Here is a 13,907-nt window from a genome sequence, read left to right as displayed (position 1 = left end):
GTTGACCGACTCCTCACATCTCACCGCATCAAAGGGGGATTCTAGTTTGCCTTGCTATTATACGGTAATTGCTATGGTTATGCTATTCTATCCTCTTTATTGAAACTTTGAAGAGCAAGTGATATAGTGTACAGGTGAAGCACGAAATAGCTCACAGTTTTTTATTTGTTGTACATTTTTATAAAAACAATGTGTAAAATTTTTCACACACAGCTTTCCTGGCCTTAAAACTACTGTACCCTTACTCAGGTCTTAATTTTCAATTTTGTTTTTCTCAGATGGTGGGGATTAATACATTCTTCTTGACATGTACAATTTATTACTGGCGTTACCGTATTTCCATAATTTCAGAAAAATTGATAAACGTGAGGCAATTGAAAAAATGCAGGTTATAACGGAAATTTTTTAAACATTTTAGGTAAGGCAAAAAAAAATAAAATACATAGATTACTCTCAAAAGGTTTTTTAAATATTTTTTTTAACTTTTTTTTAAGACTGTCAAACTCATGGAGAAAATAAATACATAATCAAAAATATACTTATGTCTGGATGTAATTTCCGAAATGAGATTGTAAAAATCAGCCTCTGGAGGCAAGATTTTTGCACTATCCGGAGCATATCTGCAGATCAAAAATCAAATCGAACCCAAATGAAAATCCGGACTAATAATGCAGCTTTTGCAGAATTGATACAGAAGTTTCCTTCAGTGCAAAAGACAAGCTTCAGGATTTAGAGGAACAGTATATTAAAAAAATTAGGAAATTATTATAGATAAAATATTTGAAATCATTGGTAAGCAAACTATCGAAAGAATTTCATAAAAGTGGAACAATCAAACGACCAAATATCTATGCTAAACTGCTGATTTCCTAAAATTTGGGTGACAGACAATTTTAAGAACTGACTATTTTGTTATCCTTAAAGACAGGATGCAATTGTTGTTAATCCACAACTATGGTGGAAGTATCATCAAAGTAAAATCTCAGCCTTCCTCCTTTATAAAGAAAATTTTACCATTTCGGACAGTATAGCTAGTAGATAGTAAGATTTTTGCAAAATTAACAGTTATTTGGTCCACGAGTCTGGAAAATGAAGTTCTGGAAATGCGGGGAAAGTGTGTAATTTACATTTTCAACACGGGTAAAACACAAAATTTTGTGGGGCGGTATTTTGATCAAACAATTTACTCCTAACATTTATGTTGAAATCGGTAGATGACGGTTACCCTGTCTAGTAAAAAAATTTTTTTGGTACTTAGGTGACTTTGGAATTTAAATTCAAAAGTCATAATTTCGTGATGCAAAAAAACTATATTTCAAATCTGGATTTAAAATGAATCGTAAAGGTAATTTTTACAGATACACCACTTACCCATCGGAATTTAAAAGAATCAAAGATCCGGAGATGTAGACCCCGATTCAGATGCACCCGATCTACATCCGGATCCAAATTACGGGTTCTACAAAACTGAAAAAACAAGAATCTGAAAAATGTGGTTCTCGTGAACACCACTAGTGTACAGTTCCTACACTACATCAGTACCTAATAAAATTTTATTGGTATTTCAAAGTTAACCATGAAGGTTGGACCCACAAAACCATAAATCACAAATTCAATGCAACCTTGGACGTTTCTAGCCTAGTATACACTAATTAAATTAGAGCTTTATCATCACAAAATGTAGACGTTTAAAGCAACAAATATATTCATTTCTATGTAATTTTTAATGATCTAAATTGGGAAATAGATTTGACTTTTAAAACATTGATGATATATTTATAATATATTATTTTTACAAAATAGTGTTTTTTCAGTGTCGCAAACTTATAGAATACAAAAAAGAGATTCATGATTTTATTTATTTTTTCTAAAATTCTGACGACGTAGTAAGCTATTATTACTGCATATTTTCAAAATTAATAGATTTATTCTCCCCTGAAAGTGATGTCGAAAATATTAAATAAGAATTTATAATAAAAAAAAAATGTTTGTGTGGTTTAAGATCTTTTCGTAAATCGATCTCTTTCTATAGTTTTTTACTTCTCAAGCTAGGGAGGTTGTAATCGGGTCCATCGGACGAATGACTACTTTCAAGTTTTCTCGACGTTTTATAACCTAAAAGGTCACCCTTTTCCGTCTGTCTGTGTCGATTTTTATTAGACAGAACTAACACTAACCAAAATTTGTCTAATCGTCCCACCAAAAATTTGATGACGTCTGCTCATCATTTTGCCCAGTAAAGATTATCTAAATTTTATAAACTAATATACCTACTGCTGTACTCGTGATTTATTATTCTGCCTTAACTTTTATCACAATTATTTTCAAAATTTTTGAACTAGGGTTATTTTGATGAATGCCTGATTTCGTGTTTGTCTGTTTCACAACTTTGAGTATACAAAAATATTAATTTTTCGTTTCCGTCAGTCTGTCTGTTGTTTTATGTTTTGAATAGTCTTAATTTAGTATTGCGTGACAGCTCATTTGATCTTATTACCTGATTTATTGACCCTGTACATTTTGTACATAATAGTCTTGCCTCTATTTCTATCTTATTCAGATTTCATTTTCCCCTTCTCTGTAACTATTTGTTGCGCTCAATCTTGATCCATTTACTCTTTTTTTGATTTCTTTCTAGACCCACTTTTCTTCCTGCTTTTATCAACTTTCTTTTACTGTCTTTGGTTTCTTCATATTCCTTGCTATCATATGTAGCTATGTATGGCCTGATCTATTCAATTGCCCATCTCTAATATATAATTTTCGCTAGCACTACAATGAATCGAAAAGTGCATAAGAGGTTTCCCTGTCCAATTCCAGTATTAATGTCAAAATGTTTCGAAGTGACTCCTCTTATTTTGACTTTGCTTCAAGTATTCATTAAAGTCATATTAATCAGTTTTGTGAGTTCTAATGATATTCTTAATTCATCTAATGTTACTATGATGGCTCTCCTCTTTATAAAATCATAATAGACTTTTCTTCTTGGGCATCTTTTTTTGTCTCCAGATATGTCTTATTATTTCATGCAGCCTTTGATGTATATATCTTCCCGCACATTTGATCAGTTCTGCAATGATATTATTTTACCCCGTACTTCTGTTATTTTTACATTGAAAAATGGGTCTTCCGTTTCCGTCTGATTGTCTGTCCGCCGTCCGTGGCGATTTTGTTGGACAAATCTACTTAAATTTTATAAAAGAGACTCTTGTACTTGTACTTTATGAATAGGCGTCCAGATTTTCCCAAAGAAGTCCAAAAAATAATAACATCATTTACCAGTATAAGGGCAAACCAAACATAACGGTTGATTGATGTAATGAAAAGCATATCTCCACGAGTTTGATCTCATTGGCCACTTGTTACTTTTACTATACTATGACTGGTATTGTATATAATATCATAATCGACTCCATTGGTCTACTAGCTATTTTTATGTTTTCTCGAGGTTTCATGACCCTTAGGTCTGGCATTTCTGTCTGTTTGTTAGGTTGTCCGCGTCTGTGTCCATTTTTTGTTACACAACTAAACTACTAGACCGATTGTTCTCAAATTTTATATGTGTATTATGAACTGAGGTGGTAAAATACTAACCAAACTTTGTCTAATCATCCCTACCAACCATGCGATGACATCACCTCAGAAACATTTTTTAAATTATATAAAATGACGAAACGTCCAGATTAAAAAAAAATGTAACAGCATTTTGAAATTTAATTTTGCAACTGCAAAACCGAATACTTTGAAACCTTCTAGATGTTTTAAACTCATCATAAACATGGTAAATTTTTAAACAAAATATATTATTACAAAAAATTAGTAACTTCATCTCAAAATTTTGCCGAATAATTCCTACATTTAATGTACAAAATATGGTGAGTCTATACTTGTGCTCTATCACTGCATTAATATTGTTTAGATTTGCTTATACAGGGTGTCTTAAAAAAATTTGTTGACGAATTATTTTTTTTATTGATTAAATGAGAACTGCTAAACCGAATGCTTTGAAATCTTGCAGACCTTTTAAAGTTATCTTAAGCATGGTAAATTGTTAATCAAAATATATCTGTTTATTCCCTCCAGAAAATTGATGACGGCATCGCAAAATTTTGCCGAATAAATTCTACATTAAGTGTGGAAAATATGATGAGTTGTTACTTTTGATTTATCACTGGATTCACATTGTTTAGATTTACTTATACAGGTGGTTCAAAAAAATTAATGAATGAGCCAATTTATTTTATTAATTAAATAAGAAACGGCTTACAGCATGTTCCTAGAAAATTTGGTAATACAGTACTGTTATTATTTAGCAGTACGCTACACCAATCCAAGTTGATATATATGTGTCCTTGAAAAAAATGTTGATAACGTTATCAGAAGTAAAGTAAAAACTCTTTAACATTACATACCTACATATGTTTATTTCAACTTATAGGGGTTCTCATAAAAAATAAATAAAATTCGCAACATCAAATTTTACAGTTTTTCGAAAATGCTGCATATGTTTCATTGTACTTCAGGTGGGAAACAACTTATTTCCCCGAATCCTTCAATTGAGTCATTACTTATTATTTCTTCACCATTTGACTTAATATTTCACTCAAAAATTCTCTCCACCTAGTTAGTATTTCTCCTTCATCTCCTAGCATTTTTTGGAATTTATCTTGTATATAAAATGCTGGCTTATTTCTTTCCTTTCCTTTCTTTGCCTTTCGAAACTTTTTCGTTATTCCTTGCTTTTACCTTTTGTCTGTACAATTTTTTGACTCGTGCCTTTAGGTTGTTGATGTTTCTCTTATATATGTTTCTTGTACAACTAACTGATACTTTTTGTAAAGTTTTGAACTGCGTCTTCTTCAAGTTCCCATTACTATTTTATTTCGTAACTGTTTCTTAATAAAACCCATAGTCATTTCAATACAATCCTGTTTTCCCGCATTCAAGTCCTTATTCTATGTAATAGTCGTTTTCTTTTTCTAGCAGCTCATCTGATTTTTCATCCTAAATCCACTGTTTGTCATTAATAAATATTTTCACTATCTCATATTAACCCTGTCAGTATTTTCTTTTTGGGACCGTTCGGAAATTTTCCCCTGAATTATTCTCTTAGTCGTACTTATAGTGTAGACAATGTTATTTCTTAGTTTTCTCAAACTTTTTTTCTTTTCCAATATATATATTTTTTTAATTATTTTTTTTGTATTTAACTCGAAGAATGTGATTTGTTGTAAAAACAAAACACATTTATCTCGCGAAATACGTAATAAGTCGGTAACACACTAGATTGTAGCACTAAAACTTTGGTAAACTCTTTCATTTTAATTAGAAAAATTTTTAGAACAATTTTGAAATTGACATAAAATTATTTTATAAATTATACTATTTTATAATTATTTATATTGTTTAAAACAACCAATGTATTTATTCGATAAGGACAAAAACGCTCATTATATTACAATTTTAATTAAATGTGTGAAATTCAAGTACGTGTATATAATAAGTACGTTATAAAAATTGTTTACACGTTTTATTTTTAGTTAATTGTTCTAGTTTAATCTGTTAGCTATGATTCTATATAAACATCAATTGATAGTTGGGGAAATACCTCCGCGGAAAAGAATCTCAAGTGTGAAATTATTCTAACCAACCACAATAAAATATTATTGCGACGCATTTATTCCAAACCGACTGCCCATTTAAAATTGTCTACTTCTATCAGTTTTTATCGTGAAGACATCATTAAGTTTGAAGTTTTTGTGAAATCACGTAGCGCAGACAAACATGTGTTATTTTAACATTTCAGTTATAAAATCTGCTGTTGCACGGAGTGACGTCAATCCGAGCGCTTTCCTCATTTTAACGAGGAGAAAAAGCTGGAACACGTTGAGGTTGCGGATGGATGGTACCGACTCCACCGACTGTCTTATTAGACGTTAAACCGCAAGATCGTCCCGTTTTTTGCGAGGCAACAGCATATTACTTAGCGTCCGACCAATGGAAGCTGTAGGGCTATAATTTGGGTGCGTTCTGCGATTGGTTATTGGCATGGTCGGGGAGAGGAGCTCATTAGGCATTGTCGATCATATTTGAGGTTATGGGAAAGCTAAAGATGAGACAACGTGTCCGGCATAAGAAAAAGCGTCTCGTCCGTTGTGTAATATCCGGGGAATTTGAGCAATGTCCTAGGCGGTTCGAGTGGCACCGCACACGACGCATACAGAGCTTCACGTCTTCGGCGACATACTTGGCCTCCATGGTAGCATATGCCCAAGATCGCAAAAAGTCGATTGATTGCGTCGCCTCAGATTTGATGGCGGATTTATCATCGGCTAATCGACGGAAACATTAGGTATATTGCCACGACAATTAGAGAACTACTCACTCACTATGCCGTCTAATTCATCAAGCCGAGGACTGGTTTCTGACCGAGTGTTATTGCTGGTTTTATGTGACATCCAACAATGTCATAGTTTAAGTTAACGGTTTCGAAACGGCCGGCAAATTATCACAAATTATTGCCTTTACAACGAAACCGGAGGAATCTTTTGTGAGCAGCTTTTATGGCAGCTCACCTGAAAATTTAACGAGAGCTTATTGATTTATCTCCGTACCGTGTCATTATGAAACACTATCTGATACATATTTTTAGATGCGCTCATACTGAAGTCAACTTTGAACTCTCAGACGTGCGGTGTGATAACAAATGTCTTGTTATGTTTCAAGGTCAACTCAACAATTCAAGATGACATATTATTATAGTAACGATTGTCAGATCATTATGATTAAAATATGCTAACTCAGTTCATTATCCGGACACTGTTAAAGTGTTAAAGTCGATTTGACGAAAGTGTGATTTTATGCCTTTTTGATGGTTCGTAGCGGGTAGAACACGAAAATGACGAGCTGAGGTTTGACGTTTGAAATCTTAAACGGCTGTAACGTTCTCTGTAATTTTAAATGTGTCTGAAGATTATCAAGTTGAGGAAACGCTACCCAAAATATGTCAATGATCCTGTGCAAAAAACTGTTGACGTCATCTCAAAAGATTATTTCGCTAATTTACTCGAAGTATATTATGCACTGCTACTTATGTTTATAATTCCCCGCATGTTTTTAAGGTTTACTTATATTCATTTGAAAAATAATGTACCGTGTAAAATTTTAGGATTTGGACTGGCGATTATTTAACGGGTTTCGTAGAAATTTTGGTACTACTCTATTTTTACACAATAACCCACTTTCATTTTTAACATTTAATTTTTCACTACAAGTAGGTACACATAAGTTTTGAAAGTTTTATCAAATATTAAAAAACACATTTCTTTGATATTGTAATATAAATGTTAACTAGAAACTCAGTTTAAGAACTATAGACAGCCATCAACTAAACTTTATTTATTTTGGAAAATCGGTGAGGGAACCCAATACATTTAATTACTATTTAATCGCTATTGCAAAATTGACTTTATCTAGAATGTTTAAAAAAAATTGGATATGTATAGGAATCCCAGATGGAACCTATATTTATTAAAATGCAAAATGTATATTTTTTAATGGATTTTGATAGATCATTTAATTGAGATTTCCACAACGATAAAAAATATATACTTATGTGTTTATTTTATTTTCAGTTCATCAAAAAACAGCTGAATATACAATAAAGTACTACTTCACGATTTTGGGCGGATAATATATAATCATGTATTAATATCACTAAACTTTTTTGACAAGTTGTTTAGCATGTAGCATTTATTTTAAAATTAGTTTAAAAATATAACACATGTTTTTTTTTGTTCTTATTTTACCATAAATCTTATGTCACTGAACTACCACTCAATTAATTTATTTTGACTATATTTTATTATTATTTATTATTTCATATTTTTACTATACCTTCAAATGGTACGCTTATTCAAAAAACTGAACGAAAGTTATTTCGGCAGAACTTCCCTCTTCCCTGAAGAAGTACAGTCCAACAAGTCCCGCTTCTTCGATGCAGTTGTAGTTTTTTCAGACAGTACTTGTTACCAAATTTATTGTATTTTTGTTTTAAATTTCTTTTTACTTCACGAGCATAAGGTAGCATGTATTGTAATCTCATTCAACAATTTAACACTGGTTCTTCCGTTTCGTCTGACTATTCTGTATGGGCTACTGACACTTTTACTCTGAAACAACTGATTCAACAGTTGCGAAATTTTAGATATCTATATGTTTTAACGAAAACATGTAAATACTTAGGATTTGATAACATAAGACTGATTTTGGCAAATGACATACCCTCTAAGAAAATAGAGGGTAGGCGGGCGGGGGTAGTACTTGATAAGATAATGACATAACCCTCTTCACCCGGGTCCTTGGTAGCGTTCTGGTATTTCTTCACTTTCCTTTTTATTCATTATTCCCGTTATCTATTCGGTGACCCTTTTCCAGTTTTTCACCGTCCAAAATCGTCTCTACCAAATTTGTCCCCACCCACCCACTATTTCCTTAGAGGGTATGTCATCTGCCAAAATCAGTCTTATCTTATCAAATACTAGCCCCGCCCGCCCACCCTCTATTTCCTTAGAAGGTATGTCATTTGCCAAAATTGCCAAAATCAGTCTTATCTTAACAAGATTTAGCCCCGCCCACCCACCCTCTATTTTCTTAGAGGTTACGTCGTTTGCTAAAATCAGTCTTATCTTCTCAAATATTAGCCCCGCCCGCCCAATCTCTATTTTCTTATAGGGTATGTTATTTGCCAAAATTGTCAAAATCAGTCTTATCTTAGCAAATATTAGCCCCTCCCCACCCACCCTCTATTTTTTAGAGAGTATGTTATTTGCCAAAATCAGTCTTATCTTATCAAATATTAACCCCGCCCGCCCACCCTCCAGTTTCTTAGTAGGTATATCATTTGCCAAAATCAGTCTTACCTTAGCAAGTATTAGTTCCCATACTAGCCGGACCGTTTCCACTAAAAATTTTATGACGTCATTTGATTTTTCCACCAACTTTCGAAATTACCTAATTAGAATTTTCTTGTAGATCTCGATCCCCAAAAGTCATTTGCGGCTTCATTTCGTTGAAAAATCTTACCACTTTTGCAAAATCGCCAATTTGAAATGTGGGTAATTTCAGGATTTAAAAAAAATTGACGTTCAGCCCGAATATTGCGAAAATTTTAGTCCGCTATATCTTTTAAATCAGCACGTCGAGATCTACATCCCAGACTCTTGGGCCATTTTTCCGGAGTTCAATTTTTCAATAACATGTATTTTTTGATCATTTTTCGACTACCTCCAAAAATTATCTAAAGATATTTTCTTGGAGAATTCGGCCCCTAGAAGTTATTTCAGGTTTCATTTCTTCTAAAAAAATCTTACTATTTTTGCCAATTGAAATATGGCAATTTTTAAGATTATTAAAAAATTTGGTTTTCAAACCGAATTTTATGGATTTTTTGGCAACTTCTCTAAAAGCTCGATTTTTCATACTCCTCCCCTATGAAGTTTTTAATAATTTTTCAATCACTTTCTAAAATTAGCTAAAGGCATTTTTTGTAGATTCCGGCCCCTGCCATCTTTGCACATTTTAGATTTATCGGAAAAAATTTTTACAAATTTTAATTTCTTAGGAAAGTAGAAGTATGTTATTTTATAAAATTTAAATAACATTTATTCGGCAAAATTTTAAAATGACGTTATCAATTCTGAGGGGAAAGCATAAATTTTGATTAACGATTTACCATGTTTCCGACAACTTTAAAACGTTATCAAAATTCAAGAACATTTACTTCTGCAATTTCAAATTAAACTGTAAAACGTTGCTGTTTGCTATACAATTTTGATTTTATTTTTTCCAGAAATCTAGATTTCTAGGGTAAACACGGATTCATAGACCACAAATACAGATTAATAAATTCTGATTAACGATGTACCATGTTTCTGATAACCTTAAAACGCTTCCAATATTTCAGAGCATGTAACACAATTTTGATTATTTTTTCTAAAAATCTGGATGTCCAGGGTAAAAATTCGGCACGGATTCATAAACCACATGTGCAGGTTATTACGCAAAATTTAAATTACATTTACTGTTGTAAATTTTGGAGTTGACATCATTCCATCGAAAATTAATAGTTTCGGAGATTATCTATCTAATAAAATCCAAACAGATGACAGACAGACAGACAGACAGACCGACGCAAACGAGAGATCTATTTTTCAATACTCTGAGGGCCATGAAACGTCAAGAAAACATGAAAGTTTCCAGTGGCCCGATGGACACGATTACTAACCATAAGTGTTTTCAAGCTTTCCGTTTTTCAAATGATTTTGTGGAATATATATTACTTCAAAGCTCCGTTTTGAGACTCGTATTATTTCTAATCTATATCAATGATTGCAAAATATGCGATTAATACAAGCTTTATTTTGTTTGCAGACAACACGACTCCTCTGCATATACCTAAATCAAATAAATGAAATCTACGACGTAAATTGACTTCTGAATCTGATCTAGAAAATTATTTAAAGAACTTGTGCTTGTTAATATGCCAATAATAAGAGTTTATTATTTTGGGTATAACCACAGTTGTCTATCATGCGCCATTTTAGTCTGCGGTTATACTCATCACATGTCTCTACACAAAGAAAGTGTATTTTCGCATTATGGCAGGTTTAAAATACACAAAGATGGTGGTGAGAAATCCTCCAGAAGCTTAAACATTATGACTTCATTATCAACATAATGTCTATTCTTGTTTCATGTTAATCAAATGCAAAAAAATAAATTTAAATTTCTAGAACATTCCTATATTTGACACCAAATATACAAACTGGATCTAGAGTACCTACAAGAGCTCCACTATTAGAAAAATAGCATACTGCGTATGATTTCGTTCATACTATTGCTTAGAAAAGTGTTAATTTCCTACGTGTGTAAATTGTTGTTTTTATTCTCGGCTCTTCCTAAAACTTTCATATCCGTGAGAAATGGGTTCATGTATACAAATATATAATTAATTTTTTATCAAGTACCTACTTAATTATTGATAATTGTCTTCAATTATGCTTAGTTATAATACCTACAGAATAGAAACAGATACAACTGGCAACCGTGTTTTACTATACTTCGTTAATTATTTTATTAGTGAAAATTAAACTAATAATTAATTCATGATTATATTACAACAATGTTGGTATATTATCTATAAACCTACAAAAATTAATTAATTATAATTAGTAATAAATATTTAATAAATTAGTTCACTAATTAGTTGTTTACTATTAAGTTGACAGATTCCCAAAATACCGCTCTCTATATAAAGATACGAGAAGATATTTCGTCATAGAAAATTCATAATCCTGTCCCCTAGATATAAGCCAACTCTCTAAAAACAGTATATAAATGTCATTTTCAATGTCTATATTTTTAAAAATCAAAGGAAAAATAATTAAACAAGTTCCGGAAGTAAAGCACCCATAATTTTCATTGTGCTTCAAAACTTTCAAGAGATTACTTATTAAAAAAAAAAAAGATGTATTTAGATAATTTTATTAACGAAGATCTTTTCCGTTTATTTATGTCATAAAATCTATATCCAAAGAAAGTAAAAAGAGTAACGGTTTTTTTACATAAGTTTACATAAATCTCCATAATACACATAACATTCATAATTATTTCGCTTATTACATATTACAACAGGCAACGGCTTCTGGTTTATGTTAAACGCAAACTGGGTTCCGACGCTCGAGATACACGCATGATTTTACTTCAAATTGGTCAAAATTGCAAGAAAAATATAGCAAATTTCAATCTATCATAAAGAAATCAACATTGGATTACGAAAAAATTGTTCTTTAATCTGTTGGCTTTTTTATATGAATTTGGTATCTAATAATTGTTTCTAACTGTGTTATATCAAAATGAATTTGGTAGGTGCAAAATTTTGAATTTTTAATTATTTTAAAATAATTCGTAATTTAAAAAATCTTGATTGAAAACAGATGTAAGTATTGTTTTGATAGATACAAATGATTATAGTAGAAACAGAAGAAGGAGCTACCTAATTAATCCACCGATGTAACATAATACATCACGATAACCCTCACCCAGTGATCGTAACGTCAGATAAAGTACAGTTACATTAGGTTTCAACGCCTTCATAAAGTCAAAATTCTGTAAGTCAGTTTTCCTCGAAGACCTCCCCAAAAGCAAGAATGAAACCGAAAGCCAGTTCTCTCCTCCCCGGAATTTCACTATCATTTCTAAGACCTATGCTCAGCCTTCCCAGTATAAAATCAACGCTTCTCCGAAAAAGCTCTCAAAGTTTCTGAGAAAATGCAAATTTATTTCGAAGTATCGTTTTGAACGGTTGGCGCTCGGCCGAGTCGGCAGCAGCTTCTTTCAACGCACGAGAGAGATAAGTTGAGATCGTATTATCAAACCGTTACGTGAAATAAAGCATTTCAATCAATGCCAGACCTGCTTCCAAGAAATTTGTCTGAAAATGTTTAGTACTCATTAGATTTAATAATATAAAACGATACGGATGAAATGCTCATTTCAGAGATCACCGACATCAAAGCGTGATGAGATTGCTAGAGTATAGGCCTGTACCTATCAACATCTCATAGAACAATATCGAAATTATATACATGCGAGTACAAAATTCGGGGAAAAAAATAATTGTGCTGGTCTTACACAAAGAAGGCGCGGAGGCGGCTTTTGGGGAACAAAATACGCACCTACTAGGTTTCGCTGCTGCTGAAGTACAAATTATTTGATTAACAATTATAGCACGTACCGTTTTTTCGAGATCCGTCGGATATCTACAGGAATTCACAAAAATGGTGGAGTTTCTGTTTCAAATTTTGACATGCAGGCACTAGTGTCCCTACTAAATTGTCTTTAATAATTGATCATAATTTTTGAAGACCAATTTAGTAACAAAATTTTGATTTGTTTTAACATTTTCCGTCTTAGTTACATACCTTCATAATAAAAACTGGGTCAGATAATTTATAAATAACTAACCTATGCATTTTTATTTTTTTTAACGAAGAAAAGACCTGATATCAGTTTTTAAAAAACAATTTAATGATGTCATTTAGCCTCCATCGCAACGGATGTCAGTCCAATTAATGGAAAAGGAAGCGACTAATTTGTCTTCGTGCGCACTTGTCTTAATACGAGTACATCCATTTTTATTATTCATATTTAAATTTTTATTATCATTTAACTTTACCCTGATATTATTAAATTTACTAAATCGCAATTTCTGTAGCTCTTTCTTTTTGGAATTACAAGCATTTACGCAAGAATTTAAGAACAGACGACAACTGAAACAACAGAAACGAAAAACAATTTAAAGAAAAGATTAAAAAAATACTTTGTTAGATTTATAAAGAATGGATTAAATCATACGCGACTATAGTATTAACCCACCATGATCGACAGACTTTGCGCCATAAAAGACCTAGAAATTGTCTTTGATTAGTAGGTTAATTGAATACATTAATAAAATAACAGCCACCGCTTCTAAGAACATAGGTTTTATTTTTAGGAACATTGAATGTTTGAAATCAATACATTTCAGTTACGTTAGGTCAAAATTAGAATTTAGTTCAATTATTTGATAGCAAATATACAAAATCTATATTAATCGTGTTGAGTCCAATTAAAGACCATTCCTGAAATATTCGGCGTATCTATTACACGGCTGCACGCGGTAGTAATCAAACTGTCCTTTTATAACGATTCGATGTAATATTTAATGAATTTAGACGTGTTGTAGCGATTGTTAAATTTTTAAGTGATTTGATACACAGCAGTGTGGGCTCGTTGCATGTTTGATCCAAAATTAATTCCCAACCTTAATTCAGAAAAGGTTTACCAAATTTAGAATATAAAAGTTT

Source organism: Zophobas morio, unplaced genomic scaffold (genome assembly GCF_036711695.1).
Source record: "Zophobas morio isolate AGI-343-1 ecotype UQ-CSIRO unplaced genomic scaffold, CSIRO_AGI_Zmor_V1 ptg000011l, whole genome shotgun sequence".
Taxonomy (NCBI): Eukaryota; Metazoa; Arthropoda; class Insecta; order Coleoptera; family Tenebrionidae; genus Zophobas; species Zophobas morio.
Note: the sequence above shows the minus strand (reverse complement) of the source record.